The sequence below is a fragment of the Podarcis raffonei genome, chromosome 18, assembly GCF_027172205.1.
Source record: "Podarcis raffonei isolate rPodRaf1 chromosome 18, rPodRaf1.pri, whole genome shotgun sequence".
Lineage (NCBI taxonomy): Eukaryota > Metazoa > Chordata > Lepidosauria > Squamata > Lacertidae > Podarcis > Podarcis raffonei.
The window spans coordinates 5,799,494-5,822,531 of record NC_070619.1 but is presented as its reverse complement, the minus strand read 5'-3'; the positions used below and the strand labels follow the sequence as shown (position 1 = coordinate 5,822,531).

Below are 23,038 nucleotides of genomic sequence, written 5' to 3'. Positions count from 1 at the left end.
ACCCCCCCCTGTGCCTTTGCCAGTTGCAATCTCCCTTCACGTTCCTCCTCCTCCTTTGCAAAAAAATAATAAAGTCTCCCTTGCAAAAAGCAACCAAGACTCGCCCAGCCAGTTTGCAAAAAGCCTCATGTCAGTTTGCAAAAAGGGGAAACCTTGCCAAAGAGAAAGCAAGTCCCCCCCCTCCAGCGCAGTTGCTGCACCTTTAAGAAAAGGGAGGGACCCCTGTCCCTTTTCTGCTTCTCTCTTTTTTTTTCCTACCCTGAGAGCAAACCAGGAAGGGAGTTCACGGCATCATACGGGGCTTTGCATCTACTGTTACAGTAGGGGCAGGAACAGCAGAGAGGAGAGGAGAGAGAGAGAGAGAGAGAGGGAGAGGAAAAGAGAGAAAAAAGGAGGGAGGCAGGCAGGCCGGACGAGCAGAAGCTGCTCAGGAATTAACTCCAGGCGCCCCCCCTTTCCTCCTCCTCTTCCTGCCCCCCCACACCTTCAGGACCAACAAGGTAAGACCCCTGGATCTTTCTCTCTTGGGGGTTATTTTTTGGCTGGCCAAGGGATCTGATCCCCTTTAAAAAGAGAGATCTCCCCGCTGTCATCTTTTCCTGCTTCCTCTTGCCTTTGCAACTTTCACCCAGGGGATCTTGGAAGAAGGGGGGGCCAAGAACTTTGACTTAAGTGAGAGGAGGTTGCTGGGGGAGGGGATTTTGGGGTGGGGGGGTGTTTTGTGTGTGTGGTTTTTTTGGGGAGGGGAGAGATGTTCCGTGGGGTGGGAGGAAGTTGAGAGTGGGGAAGGGGGTGTTTGAAGTGCGGGGGGGGGGGAGGGAAAGCAGCCTTGAAGGTGAGAGCCTGAAGTCAAGGGTGCTGCTGCTGGGGGAGGGGGCTGTGTTTGTTTTGCATTGAGGGGGGGGCGCAAGTGCAATTGCACGAGATGCAAGCTGTATAGGGCACGTTGCAATCTGGAAATAATTGCATTTTCTGTGTGACTTGCCCCTTTGCATGGGGGAACTGCAGGGGCTGGTTTCTGGGTGGGGGGGGGGAAGGTTGCAATTAAGTGCAAAGGGGAAGCTGGAAATAACTTTCCTCCTCCTTCAGCCCCCCCCCACCCCTCCTTTCCTCCTCCTCCTCCTTCCTGCCAAAGACCCTATTCTGTGCTGCGTTGCATACGTTGTACTCTTAAGGCAGGATATATGTGTGTGTGTTTTTTTAAGGGAGGGGGCTTTTGCAAGCCCCAGGGAGGACAAGTGCCTCGGCTCCCTGGGAATTGTAGTCTTTCCCCCGCGCTCCGGCCTGCAGGTGCAATGGAGGCGGGGACTACGTCTCCCGAGGTGCTCAGCGCCGGGGCCTTGCCTCGGCCTTCCGCGTGAGGCTGGCTGACGGGCGGCCGCGGCGGCCAATGGCCGGCCCGCCTGCCGCTTCCTCTCCCCACCAGCCGCCGCCGCGGCCAATGGCGGACCGAGGGAGGGAGGGAAAGAGGGGGAAGGGAAGGGAAGGGAAAGCGGCGAAGGGCTCGAGCCAGCCCTGCCCCCGGGGGGGAGAGGTGGGGTCCGCGGGCGCGGCGACCAGGAAAGGCCGGGGATTTGAGGCCTAGTACAAGGCCCCGGGCGGGGCTCGCTTGCCTTCCCAGCTTCCCCAGTGGGGGCTGTGAAGGGTACAGAGGGGGCAGCTGAGGCGCTGGCCCCCTCCTCACCCTTCTGAGGGGGAATTTGAGGAGGGGGCTGCTGTTGAAGGCGGGGTGTATGGAAACTGGGGGCAAATATTTTGGGGTTTGGGGGGGGAACTTCTGATATTTAGGGGGTGAATGTGGTGATGGGTTTCAGGGTTTTGAATGATTTTAAGGTTCAAAAACTGGGGGTGGGAGCGTGAAAATAGTTCCAAAGAGTTGTAGCATATTTGTTAATTTATTATTATTATTATTATTATTATTATTTATTTTATTTAGACTTGCTAGTCGCTTGCTGCTCAAAGGCCTTCAGGTGACTCGCAACCTGTTCAAAATAAGACACATCATAACTTTTCTTAAAATTAAGGAAAGTAATGCAAACCACCTGCCCAAACCACCTACAATTCTATCTATCTATCTATTTATCTGTCTATCTGTCTATCTATCTATCTCCTATATATGCATATACACAACAACAGCCGCAGGAAGGTTTGGCTCCTACGGAGCTTGCGAGCCAATGCAGCCTCGAGTTCGGATTTCTACTTTTGGCCTATGGACTTGCTTAAGTGCATTAGTGAGGTGGGGTGTCCTGTGTTTAAACTGTTTAAATTGTTCCTATGCAAGTATTTTAAATGGTGGGATTTGTCTGTAAAGGTTTCCAGAACAACCACAGCAAAACTACTGATGGGGGAGGCTTTATCAATTAAATAGGTTCATTATTATAATTTGGCTCGGTTGGTAGAGACTCTTAATCTCAGGGGCAACCGCATGGGGCAAAAGATTCCTGCCTTTGCAGGGGGTTGATCTAGATGCCTCCCGGGGTCCCTTCTAACTCTGCGGTTTAATGATCCGATATGCCGTTCTCCCATAAGTGGGGCGGTTTTTACGGCCGTATAAAAGCATTAACAGACACATGAAAAGCTGCACATGCAGATGTTACAAGTGAGATGCTACCTGAGAAAATTTGGAAACGGCTGCGCAGTGGTCAATGAGAAAGGTCTTCAGTCAAAAGCGAGGGTGCCCGCCGCATCTCTGTTGGAAGAGTGCTCCATGCAGCATGGGTCTGTCGACGCTAAATAGCAGGTTTCTGGTTGAGGCTGTTTGGTACTCCTCTGTGGCGCAGGGAAACACGAGGCCCAATTTCATTGATTAGGCTGGGAAGTAATAGTAAGGTTGCCACGTGAATCCCTGAAAGAAAGGGATTTGTTTGGGCAGCAGGTGAGGAAACAGCATGTTTGCTTGCATTGGGATGTTAGTATTCTATTGGTCTTTTTTAATTTCCTTTTAAAAATTAGCCTACCGAGGCAGGCTACAGATCTCTCAGTGAAAATTTGGAGGAGTCACCAATGTCCTGAGTTTGAACTTGGAGGGCAGAAGCTACAAAGAGATCGCAGTGTGGCCACTGGCTGTTGTCAAGGTAGCTGAAAGGACGTGTACAGAAACCTTTGATTGCTTAAAAGGTGCGTTATAGGAGGGTGGATGTGAAAGACCCTTGTTCAACTCGTTGTTTAGTTGTGTCCGAGTCTTCGTGACCCCCTGGACCAGAGCACGCCAGGCACTCCTGTCTTCCACTGCCTCCCGCAGTTTGGTCAAACTCATGCTGGTAGCTTCGAGAACACTGTCCCACCATCTCGTCCTCTGTCGTCCCCTTCTCCTTGTGCCCTCCATCTTTCCCAACATCAGGGTCTTTTCCAGGGAGTCTTCTCTTCTCATGAGGTGGACAAAGTATTGGAGCCTCAGCTTCAGGATCTGTCCTTCCAGTGAGCACTCAGGGCTGATTTCCTTCAGAATGGAGAGGTTTGATCTTCTTGCAGTCCATGGGACTCTCAAGAGTCTCCTCCAGCACCAGAATTCAAAAGCATCAATTCTTCGGCGTTGTTCAACTCACACCTGCTTTATTATTATTATTATTATTATTATTATTATTACTATTATTACATTTATATGCCGCCTTTATCTTCAGAGGGTTTCAAGGCGGTGGACATGGTCGTCCTCCTCCCCATCTCATCTTCACAATGACCCTGTGAGGTAGGTCAGGCTAAGAGATGGCGACTGACTCCAAGGTCACCCATTGGCTCTCGGCTCTCTTCACAATATTCGCTTGAGGTGAATATTGCTGGCCGGCCTAAAAGGGTTGTTCGTAAGGATGAATAAGAAGAGGGAAGGGGACCCCTGACCATTAGGTCCAGTCGTGGCCGACTCTGGGGTTGCGGCGCTCATCTCGCTTTATTGGCCGAGGGAGCCGGCGTACAGCTTCTGGGTCATGTGGCCAGCAGGACTAAGCTGCTTCTGGCGAACTAGAGCAGTGCACGGAAACGCCATTTACCTTCCCGCCGAAGCGGGACCTATTTATCTACTTGCACTTTGACGTGCTTTCAAACTGCTGGGTTGGCAGGAGCAGGGACCGAGCAACGGGAGCTCACCCCGTCGTTGTGGGGATTCAAACCGCCGACCTTCCCATCGGCAAGTCCTAGGCTCTGTGGTTTAACCCACAGCACCACCCGTGTCCCATGTCTATCATTATGAGGTGGGAAATGGTACTTGAGAGGTGCAGAAAAGAACAGAGGAGATTGCATTATGCACAGTTGTAGACCGTTGGTAATGTGTCTGTAGTCACTCTCCATGGCTTCAAAGGCTCTCTTACCTAGAAATCTTCCCTAGAAACAAAAGTGAGATCCCTGCCCTAAACCATTCTCCATAGGGGCCTGTCTTCGAAAGAGATGCATGAAAAAGAGCCTTGCACTGAGTTCACCCTGCTCAGTTTTGTCTGCGCTGACGGAAAGCGCCTCTCCGGACCTTCTGACCTCCATCTTTCTCCCGGGGATTCAGTCTGTGGTTATAAGGGGTCCAAGGAAGCAGGTTGATCAGGCTGTAAGAAGCAGCCTGGACCTGATGTTTGGGAAGACTTCCCTAGCCGTGGACTTTGCTTTTGGTTTTTATTTTAGAAATGTGCATTGGGCGTTTTTGGTCTCTCTTTCTTCGAGAAACGTGCATTAGGGTAGAAGTGGACAACGTGCCGTCTAAAATGTGCTGGACTGTCTCTCCCATCACCCCTGGCTTTGATGAGCGCCCAACAAGCTCCTCACCCTCGCTTGCTGAGGAAACCGTGGGGCTGGCTGGCGTAGCGGACTGCAGTAGCCCCAAAGGCTTAGCCTAGGGTGGCTGATGAGACGGAAGACGCAGACCGCAAGCCTGGGTTTTTGGGGGCTTGTAAATAGCCACACACCGTTCCTTTGCGATGGAGAAAGAGTCTTCTGTTAGCAGGGGAGATCCGTAAACTGGAAAAGTAGCTGGTTCTTTCTAACGGCGTTAGAAAGTACCGTATTTTTCGCTGTATAAGACACACCAGACCACAAGTTTTTGGAGGTGGAAAACAAGAAGAAAAATATTCTGAATCTCAGAAGCCAGAACAGCAAGAGGGATCGCTGTGCAGTGAAAGCAGCAATCCCTCTTGCTGTTCTGGCTTCTGGGATAGCTGCGCAGCCTGCATTCGCTCCATAAGACGCACACACATTTCCCCTTACTTTTTAGGAGGGAAAAAGTGAGTCTTATAGAGCAAAAAATACGGTATATCCCTGGTCACTTTTATTTCCAAAGCCGGCCTAGATTCTCCCCGGCTCCCTTTTTGCAGCGTCAGATTCAACACCTACACAAGTCCCGAATTCCTGCTAGCTGGGAATGTGGAGAGCCTCTGGTCCTTTTGAGTAGGTGTCAGGGGCTGTTTGTCGGAAGCTTGGAAATCTTCCCACGTGGCAGTTTTGATGGCAGCTTGCAGGGCTTCAGCGGAGGGCAGTGACTCAGGCTTAGAAGACTCGGATGTAGAAGCCAGGTGCCAAATGGCTCCTTAAACCAAGGTTGCAGTCACCAAAACCAAGGTTGCAGTCGTCTAGTTTGCCGTCTTTGGGAAAGATGGCTGTGAAGTCTTTATTTTTTCAATTGATGGATGGACTGTGGTTGATTCTCAGTTAAAACGTCTGGCTAGTTCAGACGACAGCCTTGAGCCTGGTAAGAACTTCTGAGAACTTAAAAGAAGAAAAGTCGCTTGATTCAGAGACGAAAACAGTCAAGAGCCAACGATCCCCACCATGCGTTTCCAGGTGGAGCAGATTTCAGGCATTTTCGCTTGGTCGCAAGTGTCCAGTTTTGTTGTTTAGTTGTGTCCGACTCTTCGTGACCCCCTGGACCAGAGCATGCCAGGCACTCCTGTCTTCCACTGCCTCCCGCAGTTTGGTCAAACTCATGCTGGTCGCTTCGAGAACACTGTCCCACCATCTCGTCCTCTGTCGTCCCCTTCTCCTTGTGCCCTCCCTCTTTCCCAACATCAGGGTCTTTTCCAGGGAGTCTTCTCTTCTCATGAGGTGGCCAAAGTCTTGAAGCCTCAGCTTCAGGATCTGTCCTTCCAGTGAGCACTGAGGGCTGATTTCCTTCAGAATGGAGAGGTTTGATCTTCTTGCAGTCCATGGGACTCTCAAGAGTCTCCTCCAGCACCAGAATTCAAAAGCATCCATTCTTCGGTGATGCATATACCCTTGTTATGGCGTGATGCGGCGATTAGAGCGTGCGACTGGGCTCTGGGTTCAAAGGCCCACTTGGTGGCCGTGGGTCAGTAGCGATATCTCTCGGCCCAACTTCCGGAGAGGCGGCAAAGTGAGCTCCTTGCAGAAAAGGTGGGATATAAATCTATAAGTGTGAATTAAACCAGGTGTGTTTGTGCGACCATCCCAGCGGCATCTGTTGGCGAGGAAGACAGGGAGCCAGAATTCAAGCATTGTCTCCATCCTCTTCCCTACTGAGTCCTACATGGTCAACAGGCTGGTCTCCTTGAACCATGTGGGTCGCCCTTGAAGAGCGTCCGCACCCTAACTGGCGGTCACGTTTAATCCAAATCAGTACAGTGGTACCTCTGGTTACGTACCTAATTCGTTCTGGAGGTCCGTTCTTAACCTGGAACAGTTCTTAACCTGAAGCACCACTTTAGCTAATGAGGCCTCCCGCTGCTGCTGCGCCGCCGGAGCACGATTTCTGTTCTCACCCTGAAGCAAAGTTCTTAACCCAAGGTACTATTTCTGGGTTAGCGTAGTCTGTAACCTGAAGCGTATGTAACCCGAGGTACCACTGCATAAAATACATATTGCTGTAAGTTGCTTGGATTCCTTTGGGTCACAAGCGACCGGTAAATTTAATCAATGGTTATGGTGATGGTAACGATCAGTCCACATGGGATTTTCGACAGAGCGGAACGAAGATGAATGACAGAATCATAGAGTTGGAAGAGACCCCGTGGGGTCATCCAGTCCAACCCCATGCAATGAAGGAATCTTTTGCACACCGTGGGGCCGGAACCCTGAGATTAAGATTCTTATGTTCTACCGATTCAGCTTAGGGATGCGGGTGGCGCTGTGGGAAAAACCTCAGCGCCTAGGACTTGCCGATCGCATGGTCGGCGGTTCGAATCCCCGCAGCTGGGTGCGCTCCCGCTGCTCGGTCCCAGTGCCTGCCAACCTAGCAGTTCGAAAGCACCCCCGGGTGCAAGTAGATAAATAGGTATCACTCCGGCGGGAAGGTAAACGGCGTTTCCATGTGCGGCTCTGGCTCGCCAGAGCAGCTTCGTCACACTGGCCACGTGACCCAGAAGTGTCTGCGGACAGCGCTGGCTCCCGGCCTCTAGAGTGAGATGAGCGCACAACCCTAGAGTCTGTCAAGACTGGCCCCTACGGGCAGGGGTACCTTTACCGATTCAGCTTATTCCTATGCCTTAACCTCCATGCTGTTGGGAGATGTTTAAAGAGACAGGGGGCGCGGAATGACACAGAGAGCGAGGTGGTTCTGCAGGGAACCTGAGCGTAGGAAAATGGGACTCCTGGAAGCTGATTTGGGAAGGGGCAGGTGAGAGGAGGCGAAGCATGAGATGTGCTCGGTCTTGCATGCCTTCCAGTGCTCGGAGAGGGGGGGGAGTTGGGCGGGGTCCTGTTTTCTTCTTCTTCTTCCCACTTAAGCCCTGGAGAACTGGCAGATTGAGAGAGTAGGTACGAAGTTGCCCACTTGGTGGATTTAACAAAACAGCGGCTCTGCCAGGCAGGGAAGGAGGGTGGGGTGTATGCAAATTTGTCCTGGCTCCAGTCTCCCCTCCCTGATTCCCCCCCCCCCTTCTGGCAGCGAGGCCAAGAGTGGAGGAGGCTCGCTCAAAGACTATGATTGTTAGTACTCTCCCCCAATCCCCACCCTTCCATTTCTCCCCCCCCCCCAATGCCCATGTCTCTCTACTGCCTGTACTTAACCCCTAGGGCTGAATCGCAGAGTGGTTGCTGCTGTGCTGCCCCTCCCCTGAGAGCCAGGAACGCATTCGAGAGCACGCTGGAGGTCCCCGGATCCCCTTGTCCTTGTCTACTTCCCGGAGCCAGCAATCTTGAGGATTCCACTGCTTCTGTGTGCATTTTGTGTCCTGTGGGCTTTTGGTGTTTTGTCTTTTTTTTGCTCCTGGCCTGTCTGTACACGGCGTTTTCCCCCACGAAGGTCAGGTGATGGCTCTGAAGGTCACTACTGCTTTTTCCCTCCCCGAGTGCTGCTCCGCAGTAGGCGAACAACTCCTGTGGAAAACTTGCAAGGGGGGAGAGGGGCGGGTGTTGGTTCTTAGGTGGGACAGATAAATGCTTCGCGTGCAAAAACAGTCCCTGCCGTCTCCCAAGTTGGGCCGGAAAAGACCCTGGTCTGGAACCCTAAGGGGAGGCCACAGTGGTTCTCAAACTTTGTCGAAACAAAATTTAAAAAAATTCCTTCCAGTAGCACTTTGGAGACCAACTAAGTTTGCTCTTGGGATGAGCTTTCGTGTGCATGCACACTTCTTCGGATCCACAGTGTATCTGAAGAAGTATCTTCAGTGTACCTGAAGAAGTGTGCATGCACACAAAAGCTCATCCCAAGAACAAACTTAGTTGGTCTCTAAGGTGCTACTGGAAGGAATTTTTTTTTATCTTGTTTCGACTACGGCAGACCAACACGGCTATACCTGTAACTAAAACTTTGTGTGTGTGTGTGTGTGTGTGTGGAGCGCTTGAACATTGCTGGGACCTCTCCCTGGACCACTTGGCGAACTTTTTTCCACCCAGCAGGGCGAAAGAACGTAAGAGCAGCTTGGAAGACGAAACCATTGGCCCATTTCATCCAGGCGTCCTGTTCTCACAGTGCGAAAGGCGCAAGCAGGAACTGGGTGCAACAGCCGTCCGCTCCCCTCCTGCCGTTTTCACCAACTGGTATTCAGAAGCACGCTACTACCCCCAGCAAAAAAATAAAATGAATTATCCTTTAAAGAAGTGTTCGCATAACTTTTTAGGTGTTAAATTATAGGAGTGGAAATGGGTGTTTGAAATTTTACATTCCCGTGACTTTAACAAGCTCGGTTTTTAAATGAATTTGTTTGGTGCGTGGCCTTCGGTATATCTTATAAGGTGTGAGTTTTGTCAACAGTGCTGTATCCCATATGTTTGTATATCGCTGCAAGGTGTCATCTGGTTTATCCAGTTTCTTGCTGTGACTAGTCTGGCAGCAGTGATCATCGCTGTTGCAAATTTCAAGTCTTCCTCGTTCAGTAGCTGGGTGGAAGAGCTGGGTGCCTTGCTTCAAACCTTAGAAAGCCTTTGCCACTCAGTGTAGATGAGCTTAGATAAACCAGTGGCCTGAGTCTGTATAATATACGGTAGCTTCCTGTGTTCGGATATATCCCAGTAAAACATATTTTGGTGTTTCTATTTCTACCGAAGATTTCATTTATAGCCCTCAACAGTTTGTCACCTTAATACAAGTCCAGAATATGTGTAAGAAACCGCCTTCTCTGTTTTTGTCTCCTTGCAAATTAAACATTTGGTGAGAAGGTTCCTTGCAATGGGCAAGTTTTTAAGTGAAAAATCAGTTTTTTGCAACCAGCGATTTCGTATTCTGCAAAATTGTGGGCCGTAAGTCAAAGTCCTCTTAGGGCTGTGCAACAATCGGACCCTGCTTCAATCAGCCTTGATTTCCATTGTCTGACACCCGCAAATAACGTGCAGGGCCAAATAGAAAATCGTAGAGTTGGAAGGAACCCAGTCTAACCCCCTGCAATGCAGGAATATGCAGCTGTCCCATACAGGGATTGAACCTGCAACCTTGGCATCCTCAGCCCCACGCTCTAACCACCATATTTTTCGCTCTATAAGACGCACCAGACCATAAGACGCACCTAGTTTTTGGAGGAGGAAAACAAGAAAAGAAATATTCTGAATCTCAGAAGCCAGAACAGCAAGAGGGATCGCTGCGCAGTGAAAGCAGCAATCCCTCTTGCTGTTCTGGCTTCTGGGATAGCTGCGCAGCCTGCATTCGCTCCATACTTTTTAGGAGGGAAAAAGTGAGTCTTATAGAGCAAAAAAACGATAACTGAACTATCCAGAGGTGGCATTGACTCTTCCACAGCTTTTCTCTTGTTGAGTGGTGGGTTGCTCTAACCACTACACCACCCTGCCTTTCTTGGGCCACCTGCATAGAGAGCATGTAGATCAAGTTGTGGAACCTCCAGTGTAGACAGTGGACCTGAGGGGTGTTACCCTATTAACTGGTTTCAAACCATAACGTTCACTTGGCTTTGCCAAAATGGCTCTCTCTAAAGCTGGTACATATATTAGGAAAGTGTGATTTGTTTCCTGTCTTGTGTCTGGGGAAAGCGTGTAGAATCTGGTTTTCCAGCATGAAATTCAAAGAAACTAGCATTGTAAAGAAACACACTTGCTGATAGTGTGATGGTGATTTCCCCTAGCCCGGTAACCTCGCCGTAACCATCATCGTCTTTCCTTTTCTCAAACGACCAACTCTTGCTTTGTGCAGAAATTCTGAAGTGTGCAAGAACTTGATATGCGTGAGATGGACTACTCAAGTAAATAGGTGTGATGATATTTGCAGAATGTCGTGCTGCAGATCCGTTGGGTGTCGGAACGACTTTTGGCTTGGGTCTTCTCCACAAACGCAGTTGTCCGGCCGAAGGAGTCGGCATTCACCAAAATCTACAAGGTGGTGGCAGAAGGAAGCACTCATTTGTTTTTTCTCCAGGGCAAGCGCTAAGGAGGTACCTTTTGAAAAGGATTGCAGGTAGCTCGCAAATTAGGCGCATTTAACTTGTGCACATTCAGCTTTACTCGACTGGGAGGTAGTGAATGTTCCAGTTTCCGAACAATTTTCAGAAGCCGGAAGCCGCACTTTGGTTTTTGAACGGATTCCCGGAACACATTCTGTTCGAAAACCAAGGTACCGCTGTATTGTGTTTTGACATAACCCTGCTGTAAGTTGAGAGTCGCTTGTACGATACTCAGAGATTAAAAGTATTACTATTACCTGCACAGATCTGTCTTCAGCATTAGTTGGTTATGGGGGTTTTGGAGAGCTTAGCAGAATCACAAAAGCCGAGAAGTGATGCTCGTGAAATTTCTGTGAAACTTTTAGGCTAGGGCAAGCTTTCTGGGGTTAAGACTTGGCTCTATTCTGAACTTAAAAATGGAAAGCGTAATGCTGCTGATCAACAAAAGAGGTTGAAAGACTGTCTCAAGGCAAATCTTGAAAAATGTAGTATAAACACCGACAACTGGGAAACACTGGCCTGAGAGCGCTCCAGTTGGAGAACAGCCTTGACCAAAGGCGTCGTGGACTTTGAAGACACTCGAACTCAGGACGCAAGGGAGAAATGTGCCAAGAGGAAGGCACGCTTGCCAAGCCCTCACCGTGATCAACTCCCGCCCGGTAACTAAAATCCCCACTGTGGAAGGACGTGTGGATCCAGAATTGGCCTACACAGTCACTTATGAACTCACTGTTAAAATCGTGTTTATGGAAGACAATCTTAATCGGCTACGAGGGATCGCCAAAGAAGAACCTCGTGAGACTCTTAATCTCAGGGTCGTTGAGATTAAGGCGAAGGATTCCTCAGCACGATATAAAAGCAAAACAGTTCATTGCAAGAGGGTGACAGGTTGCTGCCTCCTTCATGTATTTTTCCTGAAGCATCATCTATAAAAAGGTAAAGGGACCCCTGACCATTAGGTCCAGTTGTGACCGACTCTGGAGTTGCGGCGCTCATCTCGCTTTATTGGCTGAGGGAGCCGGCGTACAGCTTCCGGGTCATGTGGCCAGCAGGACTAAGCCGCTTCTGGTGAACCAGAGCAGCGCACGGAAACGCCGTTTACCTTCCCGCCAGAGCGGTACCTATTGATCTACTTGCACTTTGATGTGCTTTCGAACTGCTAGGTTGGCAGGAGCAGGGACCGAGCAACAGGAGCTCACCCCGTCACGGGGATTCGAACCGCCGACCTGATCAGCAAGTCCTGGGCTCTGTGGTTTAACCCACAGCGCCACCCGCGTCCCAAAGCATCATCTATACACAGTTAAAGCGGGGAAGAACTTGCAGGAGAAGAGGCAACACTGATCTTGAGAGTTTACCGTCAATTTTGATCAGGAGCGTCCGTTCCTGCGTGGAATTGGCTTGAAAAATAAAAACCAAAGCCCCGATGGAGCGGAGGATTCCCGTTTTAATAATTGTTTTGGCTGCCGCTCAAGCCTGTTCTGGGAAAAGTGGGAGTGGAGAGGCACCACCCAAATGATCTTAAGATGGTGGGATGTGGTGTTTTGTTTGCGCTCTTTTTGGCTGAGGGCTTCACTTAACTCCGAGTGGATTTTGCTGGGCCGAGGAGGATGCAAGTTTGCTTGCTTGATCTGGGTCTGGAAAGCAATTTGAGTCCTTAAAGGAAACCAGACCTTGCCTCGTGGTGTCCATTTCCTCAGAAACTTACTGGGTGGGTTGAGAATTGCCGCCCCTCTGCAAGACGCAGGTTGTACTCAGAAGCTGCCACTTTTCAGATGAACTTCCAAGAAGTCGTGATAGTCTGTGACCTGCTAAGGAGATCCGTCTGTAACTGATTTAAGGAAGTGTCGCAGGTCTTCTGGGTTCTCTGTTATCATACCCATGAGAAAGAAAGAAAGAAAGAAAGAAAGAAAGAAAGAAAGAAAGGAAGGAAGGGATGGAAGGAAGGAAGGAAGGAAGTCAGGTGTGTTGCAGGAGAGTTGATGAATAAAAACAGCAAAGACGTTACAAATTCAAAACAATTCTAAAAAGGATCATAGGACCTTTGAGCTGGAGGGTCATTTTAGATTGTACAGTGGTACCTCGGTTTACGAACTTAATCCATTCCAGAAGTCTGTTCTTAAACCGAAACCGTTCATAAACCGAAGCGTTCTTTCCCTAACGAGGCCTCCCGCCGCTGGTGCCCTTCTACCGTTCGGATTCCGTTCTTAGACCGACGTAAAGTTTGCAAACCGGGACAGTATTTCCGGTTTAGTGGAGTTCGTAAGCCAAATAGTTTGTGAACAGGGTTTTCTTAAACCGAGGTACCGCTGTAGTTAAATTTATTCATCCTTTAAAAATGATTAACGGTAGCTTCTGGTTCTGGGCCCCAGTACCAAGAAGGGTATTGACAAGCTGGAAGGTATGCAAAGAAGAAGAGGAAGAGGAGTTGTTTGGATTTGATATCCCGCTTTATCACTACTCAAAGAAGTCTCAAAGCGGCTAACGTTCTCCTTTTCCTTCCTCCCCCACAAGAAACACTCTGTGGGGCTGAGAGACTTCAGAGAAGTGTGACTAGCCCAAGCTGCATGTGGAGGAGCGGGGAAGCGAACCCGGCTCACCAGATTACGAGTCCACCGCTCTTAACCACTACACCACACTGGCTCTCATAGGAGGGAGATCAATATGATCTCAAGGGTCTGGAAGCTGAGCCTGATGAGGAACGGTTGAAGGAGCTGGGGGTGTTTCGCCTGGAGAAGAGGACGTGACAGCTGTGTTCAGATACCTGAAGTGCTGCCCACATGGAAGCTGGAAAAAGCATGCTTCTGCTTGCTCCGGGGGGGTAGGACCTCCTTCCTTGGAGGTTTTGAAGGAGAGGTTGGGTGGCCGTCGGTTATGGGTGCTTTAGCTGCGATTCCTGCATTGCAAGGGCGTTGAAATAGATGACCGTTGAAGCTTTCCTTCCAGCTCTACAGTTCTATGATTTCATGACCTGACATGTGCCATGCTACATCTGTTGGCATACGTTTTGTGGAGCTGGGGAAAGGTTCAGAAAAGGGGCACCCAACATGATCAAGGGGGTGCAGCGACTCCCCTACCATGCAGCACTTGGGAATTTCCAATTTGAGAAAAACGTGTAAGGGAGAGGGGGCACGATAGAGGTATGTAAAATGGTGCACGGCACAGAAAAGACTGGATAAAGCCCTTTCCCCTCCCCCTCTCTTCTAAAAAAACTTGGGGGTCATCCGAGGAAGCTGAAGGTTGGAGAAATTGGGACTTCATACAGCCTGCAGTTAAGCTACGAAGGAAGCCGTTGCTTTGAGCATGGTGCGGATGACACCAGTGGCACAGATTCAGTCCCCACACATTATCCCTGCATTCCAGGGGGTTGGACTAGATGACCCATGGAACCCCTTCCAGCTCTGCAATTCTGTGTTCTATGTTTTAGAAGGCCGTCGACTTGGGTGGGCTTACGGGGGATTAGACAGATTGGTGGGAAAGGAGGGTAGCTATGTTCTAGCAGGGTCTTCTTAGAGTTCTCTCATTCTTATCGATCTTGGCTTCTTAGGGAGCAAACAAAGCAAACAGACGCCATGGGAAGGTTTGCTTGTCCCATTCACACCAGGGGAGGAGTGGAATTGGTGCAAACGCGCGGCAACGCAACTCTGCCGCCACTCTCCCTCTGCCGGCTAAGGGCATGTTTAGCCTGGAGAAGAGGAGGTTAAGGGGTGATATGATAGCCATGTTCAAATATATAAAAGGATGTCACATAGAGGAGGGAGAAAGGTTGTTTTCTGCTGCTCCAGAGAAGCGGACACGGAGCAATGGATCCAAACTACAAGAAAGAAGATCCCACCTAAACATTAGGAAGAACTTCCTGACAGTAAGAGCTGTTTGACAGTGGAATTTGCTGCCAAGGAGTGTGGTGGAGTCTCCTTCTTTGGAGGTCTTTAAGCAGAGGCTTGACAACCATATGTCAGGAGTGCTCTGATGGTGTTTCCTGCTTGGCAGGGGGTTGGACTCGATGGCCCTTGTCGTCTCTTCCAACTCTATGATTCTATTGCTAAGGCTTCCAAAATAGCAGCAAGGCTATCCTGGCCCAACGAGAGCCCGGTAACCCCTCTTAAAGGCAGCGTTCCATATGCAGTTGCACACCATAGATTTTGTCGCGGACGGGTTGAACTCGAGAGGAGTGGTGGGAGGCACCAGCTAGGGAACCCCCAGGGGAAGTCAGCTCAGAGCCTGGGGAGTGGTTGTGGCGCAACGATGAGCGGTCAGAGGGAGAAGTCTGGGAAGAGGAGGTGTCGGAAACTGAAGAGGTAACAGGCTTTGGTGAGCAGGAAGAGTCCGTGGCAGAGAGCAGTCCAGAATCGGAGGCAGAAGCAGGGGTGGGCCAAGAGGCAGAGGGGAGGCAGGCTGATGAAGAAGCCAGGGATCTTCCCCTCCTGCTGCGACCAAGTCCCCTCTCTCCCTGTTCTCCCAGAGCCCACAGAGGCGTGAAGAGGGCAGAGTCATTTTGGACTCACAGCTGTCCATGGAGGCACAGGTCAAATTTGTGTCCAGGGCAGCTGTCTACCAGCTTCATCTGGTATGCAGGATGAGACTCTACCTGCCTGCGGACTGCCTCGCCAGAGTGGTGCATGCTCTGGTTATATCCCGCTTGGACTACTGCAATGCGCTCTACGTGGGGCTACCTTTGAAGGTGACCCGGAAACTGCAATTAATCCAGAATGCAGCAGCTAGACTGGAGACTGGGAGTGGCCGCCGGGACCACATAACACCGGTCTTGAAAGACCTACATTGGCTCCCAGGACATTTCCGAGCACAATTCAAAGTGTTGGTGCTGACCTTGAAAGCCCTAAACGGCCTCGGTCCAGTATATCTGAAGGAGCGTCTCCACCCCCATCGTTCTACCCGGACACTGAGGTCCAGCACCAAGGGCCTTCTGGTGGTTCCCTCACTGCGAGAGGCCAAGTTACAGGGAACCAGGCAGAGGGCCTTCTCGGTGGTGGCGCCCTCCCAGTGGAACGCCCTCCCACCAGATGTCAAAGAGAACAACAACTACCAGACTTTCAGAAGACATCTTAAGGCAGCCCTGTTTAGGGAAGCTTTTAATGTTTGATGTATTACAGTATTTTAATGGTTTTTTGGGAAGCCACCCAGATGGGTGGGGTATAAATAATAAATTATTATTATTATTAGAGCAGAGACAGACAAGGCGGAGAAGTCTCAGTGTGCTTGGGAAGGACGAGACTTAGCAGTGGGACGCTGGGGACCTTCAGTCCTCGCAACTGCCCCATTGGGGCTAAGACCTACTGGGAAGACTTGCTGTGCGCATTAGGCCTGAGCTGTTTTGGTTTCTTTGAATGAAGAGCTAACTGCGCTGGCGCCTTGTGAGTTGTTGCCGATCGACTCCTGACTCTCGCCTTGGCAGACCCGGCTTGATAAACCAAAGCCTTGATAAACCAAAGCGGTGGTGGTTAGTTGCTCCCTCGTTCAGATGCAACAGGAAGCACATGTCTGTTCTTCTCAGGTCAGGGGAGGACGAAAGCAAGGAGCGATTGGGCTCTGTGGAGGAGCAGGCTGCTCATTTGCAAGGAGCCACCAAGCAGGAAGACGGGATTACCTTGATATGCAAATCTGCCTCCCCTGTCATTATCTGTCGCTGCTCCAGCGCCCAGGTGCACGCCCAGGTGAGACACAACTGCTCCTCTTCCCCCTTTCACATCAGGAGAAACGCTTGCCTGCCTCTCAGCTCAATCCCGGCAAAGGGATCCTCCCGCCATTTTGAAAAGCCCACTTTCGGTCCATCGTTTGGACCTTCAAAACGTTACAAGAGGTTGTGATGCTGGATGCAACCCCATGATCTGGGGAAAGAAATCTCTCTCTCTCTCTTTCAAAATAGAAAACAGCCTTGAAGATTTGTAATGCAGAAAGATTGGAGATCTGGATCCTGCCCAAAGTGGCAACGCAGTCAGATGGGCAGAGTACAAATAAAAATAAATAATTGCAATGGTTTTGACCTTTGCTTGCTTTTTATTAGAAGTTGTTGTTCTTATTCGAATGTCGTTTTCTTCGTGGTAATCGGGAAGTTTTTAGAAATCGTTTTTAATGTTGCCCGTTTTAAACAGTTTTATCCCCACCCCTTGAAGTGAAGGGTGGGAAATAAATTAAAATGGTGATGGATTTCAGTATCTTTAAGAAAACAAACAAATAAATTACTCGAGTTTTCATATTTTACAATCACATATCCGACGTACAACATAAAAGACAAGATTTCAAAGAATCTCCTGGACTTCCCTCCTCTTTCTGGGTCCTGTTATTAAATCATTTCCTCCTGCATCTTTTATGATAATCCTGATCTTTAACATCTCCCATTTTGTCCAAAATTCACAAGCGCTATCCACTAACGATTTTAGCTGTTTGCAGCGGTCTTTAAGATAGATTATAATTATTTCCCCCCATTCCTTGTTAAAATTTTGGTCTTCCTGATTCTCCCGGTCGTTTTAGCCCTTTCGGCATAATGGATTTCAGTATCTGTGCCTAAAGCTCACCTAGGTATCTCTCTATAGTTTACTTTCTCTTTCCCCGTACGAACAGGAAAGCATTCTTCCGGGGCAGCCGTGTTTTCTGAGTTTTATGCAATGTTGGCAGTGCTTCTACAGCGAGGTCATTTCCTTGGGTTTCCCACAGATGTTCCTTGTAGTAGTTTAACCTGCTTTTGAGCTTTCAGTTTCCCTGTAACTCCTGCAAGTGCTTGAATGTGGGGCCGGCCGTTCTGCAGCCTTCCTCTCCCCTTCTTAAATTAGTATTGCGACCAGGGTTAGGGGCAGCTAATCGCCATATGGCACCTTAAACCGACTATAGCTTAGGGTCAGCACAACATCGCTGTTTCCCCCCTGAGGAGGAGGGAAAATACATTTCATTTCTTTCTAAATACAGTGGTGCCTCGCAAGACGAAATTAATCCGTTCCGCGAGTCTCTTCGTCTTGCGGTTTTTTCGTCTTGCGAAGCACGGCTATTAGCGGCTTAGCAGCTATTAACGGCTTAGAGGCTTTAAGAAAAAGGAAACGAACTTGCAAGACGTTTCGTCTTGCGAAGCAAGCCCATAGGGAAATTCGTCTTGCGGAACGACTCAAAAAGCGGAAAACCCTTTCGTCTAGCGAGTTTTTCGTCTTGCGAGGCATTCGTCTTGCGGGGCACCACTGTACAGTGGTACCTTGGGTTAAGTACTTAATTCGTTCCGGAGGTCCGTACTTAACCTGAAACCGTTCTTAACCTGAAGCACCACTTTAGCTAATGGGGCCTCCCGCTGCCAGCCCGCCGCCGGAGCACGATTTCTGTTCTCATCCTGAAGCAAAGTTCTTAACCTGAAGCACTATTTCTGGGTTAGCGGAGTCTGTAACCCGAAGCGTATGTAACCCGAGGTACCACAGTATCAGTTACAAGATCTTCAGGTGATCATGAAGATGGATAAGAGGCACTTGAGAGATTGTCTCTTCAGGTCCGATGCAGGAAGGGATTTAACCACGGTTGCCTCTACCAAAAGTTCAATTTCTGTTCTCATCCTGAAGCAAAGTTCTTAACCCGAGGTAATATTTCTGGGTTAGTGGAGTCTGTAACCTGAAGCGTATGTAACCTGAAGCGTATGTAACCCGAGGTACCACTGTATAAAGAAAATATTTCAAAAGGCTTCACAACACGTGAAAACATGCAACAAAATACTCCAGAACAAAACAAGTTCCGGATCGTTTCGTCGGATGTTTTCGCGTGTCGCAAACCGCTTTGAGGTTCTTTTTCTTCATAATATAAAGTGGCATAAAAATAAATGAACAACAACAAATACAGTGGAACCTCTGTTTTAAAGCGTCTCAGAAGCTTTCGTTTTTGAACGCTGAAAACCCGGAAGTAGTTGCTTCCGTTTTTGAACGCGCCTCGGAAGTTGAATGGCTTCCGGTGTTTTTTTTTCTTTTTCCAATTTTTCCAATTGAATTTGCAGCCAGCCCTTTGCACCTCGGTTTTCGAACGTTTTGGAAGTCGAACGGTCTTTGGAACGGATTACGTTTGAGAACCGAGGTACCACTTTAGTAATAATAATAATAATAATAATAATAATAATAATAATAATAATAATAATTAATACAGTGGTACCACCAGTTGCAGGTAGGATCCATTTGGATCCCGAGGTTTCCGCAACCTAAGGACCGCTTCTGCGCATGCACGTGGCACGAAACCTGGTAAAATACTTCCGGGTTTGCCGTGCGTGCATCCTGAAGTTTACGTAACCAGAGGGTTACATAAACGGAGGTACGACTGATAATAATAGTAATAGTAATGATAATTTCACCAGGCAGGGAAAGAAAAAGTGCTTATACATTCCATTGTGACGGCCACAGCCTAGGTTTATGATACTCTTTGGCGGTTAGCTTATATATCATGAATTTCCATCAGTGCCTGAGCACCAGTTTTGCTTTTGAACACTATTCTGCTCACGTACTGATCTGACCTTGGACTACTGCAATGCACTCTACATGGGGCTACCTTTGAAGGTGACCTGGAAACTACAATTAATCCAGAATGCGGCAGCTAGACTGGGGACTTGAAGCGGCCACCGGGACCACATAACACCGGTCCTGAAAGACCTACATTGGCTCCCAGTATGTTTCCGAGCACAATTCAAAGTGTTGGTGTTGACCTTGAAAGCCCTAAATGGCCTCAGTCCAGTATACCTGAAGGAGCGTCTCCACCCCCATCGTTCAGCCCGGACACTGAGGTCCAGCTCTGAGGGCCTTCTGGTGGTTCCCTCCCTGTGAGAAGCAAAGCTACAGGGAACCAGGCAGAGGGCCTTCTCGGTGGTGGCACCCGCCCTGTGGAACACCCTCCCACCAGATGTCAAAGAGATAAACAACTACCTGACATTTAGAAAAGATCTGAAGGCAGCCCTGTTTAGGGAAGTTTTTAATGTGTGACATTTTGATAGATTTTTAATCTTTTTGGAAGCCACCCAGAGTGGCTGCGGAAACCTAGCCAGATGGGCAGGGTATAAATAATAAATATTGTTATTATTGTTGTTGTTATTATTAGTGTTAAGGGTTTGGGTAGAAACCGGGGTCTTGAGTTCCAGTCCTCCTTCTGTTGGGAACCAGGGGGTTCCCATGGCGTAATTGTGCAATGCAGTTCTTGTGTTTGGGCATGCATTCAGAAGGATGTCCCTGGCTCCCATCTGTCCCTGAATCGACCCCCTAAACTTGGAACCGCCCCATTGCGATGTTGGAGCAGGCAAAAAAAGTGAACCCAGGTGTTGCTTGTGATCTTCCATATGGATATTAATTCTGTTCTTAACAACGGTTTGCTGCCGGGTGCTCAGAATGCCTCACACTTAATAAAAACCTGCATCGTGCGGCCGGTCGAAAAGGGATCTCCTGGGCTTCTTGCCGTCGTGTGTCGGAAGACTTGATTTCTTGCCGCTTGAGATCCAAAGCGCAAAATGTTTCTTTCGCGATGTTTTTTCGAAAGCAAGCAGGCCCAGCGGAAATAGATCGCTCTTGCATTTTCTTGGAAGTCGAAGTAATCCCTGCACCTTCGGGTGGGTATTTGCTAAGTGCCGTGTCTGAGAAACGGAATCGGATTCGAAACCCCTGGGGTCTTCGGACGAGAGCGTGCAAGGAATTAATTGGAGGTGTCGCAAAAGGATAAGAGAGCGCTGGCGACTTGGTATAAGGCAGCGGAAGACTTGTGGCTGGGGCAAACCTGGCCATATGGGCAGGGTACAAGCACCATATTTTTCGCTCCATAAGACGCACCAGACCATAAGACGCACCTAATTTTTGGAGGAGGAAAACAAGAAAAAAAATATTCTGAATCCCAGAAGCCAGAACAGCAAGAGGGATCGCTGCGCAGTGAAAGCAGCAATCCCTCTTGCTGTTCTGGCTTCTGGGATAGCAGCGCAGCCTGCATTCGCTCCATAAGACGCGCACACATTTCCCCTTACTTTTTAGGAGGGAAAAGGTGAGTCTTACAGAGCAAAAAATCCGGTAATAGAATTGTTGTTGTGGTGGTTGTGGTTTCCCCCAGAAAGCATCTGAATTGTCACTTCAGGTGACAAGAGATTTGCCCTAAATGGGGCCTAGGTCGTCTAAAAGAGGCAGAGATTATTGATTATTATGTATTTATTGCATTTCGTAGAATTGTAGGGTTGGAAAACCTATTCTTGTCACAGTTTGGAAGAGGTGTTCCCTCTTGGTCAGGGGGTGCCTCTTCTTACATCCTGGCTGGGGGAAAACCTATTGCCCTCCAGAGCCGGTCAGCAGGCCCAATGGTCAGAGACGCTTTGGAATCCGGAGGGCTGAAAGGGAGAGGCTTGTTCTGTTCCACCCCAAAGATGTGGGCGCTCAGCTTGGGCTTGCAGGGACAGGTAATTCTCCCCCTTTCCCCCTTCCACCCCCTGGCTGTCGCTTCGTGCCTAGACAAGGAGGCAGCGTATTCTCTGCCCCCCCTTCCTTTCGTCAGCTGTACTTCCCGATCTCGTTTTGCAGGAAGACTGGGGAGGAGGGGAGACAGGGCTCCAAATAATAGGGCAGAGTTCCTAGGAATTTCTTGCGTCCTCACTTCCTCCTCGGTTGCATATTTTACACTTCGCAGGGAACCAGGAGCAAGCTAAGAAATCCCTTCTGCCCATCCACAAACAGACTCCGGGAGTCATTGCAAATTCCTCCCTTTCCATCGACAAACTTTAACCCCTCCCTTTCTTTAAAAATCTGATTTTTTAATTACTATTTAAATTGGGTTTTTAAAACAAAATGCTTCTGGATCAAAACTCTTCCTAAAGATGGTTTTCTGTTGAAGTTACGTTACAGTCCAAAGGCTATTCATCAGGAGATAAGAATTAGTTTTAAGTTTTTCATGTGTGCTAAAACTCAGTAAATATATGGTCTGTGTGTGTGGTTTGGGAGCTGCATGGTCAGGGGGAAAAACAATGCTGTCCAGGGTTGTCAAGACTGCGGAGAGAATAATTGGGTGCACTCTTCCCACTTTGGATCAAATCTATGCTTCCAGGTGCCATAAGAAAGCGGCAGAGATAGCGCAGGATAGTGCGCACCCTGGAAATGATCTCTTTCAGTTTCTGCCTTCTGGAAGAAGGTACAGGGTAATAAAGGCCAGGACTAGCCTCCTGAGAAACAGTTTCTATCCAAATGTGATTTGGTTTTTAAACACAGTGTAAGGTAGCCTCTAGGGGACGCAGGTGGTGCTGTGGGTTAAACCACAGAGCCTAGGGCTTGCCAATCAGAAGGTCAGCGGTTCGAATCCCCGCGACAGGGTGAGCTCCCGTTGCTCGGTCCCTGCTCCTGCCAACCTAGCAGTTCGAAAGCACACCAGTGCAAGTAGATAAATAGGTCCCGCTCCGGCGGGAAGGTAAACGGCGTTTCCGTGCGCTGCTCTGGTTCGCCAGAAGCGGCTTAGTCATGCTGGTCACATGACCCGGAAGCTGTACGCCGACTCCCTTGGCCAGTAAAGCGAGATGAGCGCCGCCACCCCAGAGTCGGCCACGACTGGACCTAATGGTCAGGGGTCCCTTTACCATATATATATATATACATACACACACACACACACACACACACACACACACACACGAGTGCATAATTGTTTGACCACATCAGTTAACAAACATGGATACATATGCTACAATGTTACTGTTTTAGTTAAATAAATTGTTATTAAGGAAATGACTATTTTTCCCTTTCCAATAAAATACAGCAAAAAAAGTTGTCCAAATATAAACAGTCAACTTATTAAACCTCACCATAATTTCATAATTATCTGTCTGTGTGTATTTCTAATAGCATAACCAAATCAGTACTTTTTGATATAACTGTAAAAACGGCTCTGAAAATTTAATGTTCCAAAAATGAAACCTTCATCTGGTTGCAAATATTAAGATTATACCAGCAAGAACGAGTCTTTCTGGAAAAAAAGAGAGATTTAAATCAAGTCTTATTGACTAGTGATTTAAACCATGATTTAAATCGATTTGTTTTAAATCAAATCCTCCCTGCTTCCGGTGCCTCTCGGGTGGTCACTGTTGTTGTTACTAGGACACTCCTTCTAGAAAAATAGCACTGATGCCATGCATGATTTTATTCACCTCCGTCTTACCCCTTACTCACCTTTTCTCTAAACTGACCCCCCTCCCCAAATACTGCACCCTTTTTTTCATAGGGGAGTCGCTGCGACCCCTTTGATCTGGCCTGTTCCATCAACCTTTTCGAACTCCTTTCAGGACCGAGGCGACCAGAACCCCACGCGGA

General features: G+C 48.8%; 1 protein-coding gene across 1 annotated transcript in view; it reads left to right on the top strand.

Annotated features, from left to right (window-relative positions):
* The first annotated feature begins 226 nt into the window (after nt 1-226).
* ZBTB7A (zinc finger and BTB domain containing 7A) overlaps nt 227-23,038 on the top strand; it is a 57,952-nt gene continuing 35,140 nt past the window's right edge. Inside the window, exon 1 of the mRNA XM_053372644.1 lies at nt 227-500. The gene's annotated coding sequence lies outside the window, so the exon portion shown is untranslated. The remainder of the gene's footprint in view (nt 501-23,038) is intronic.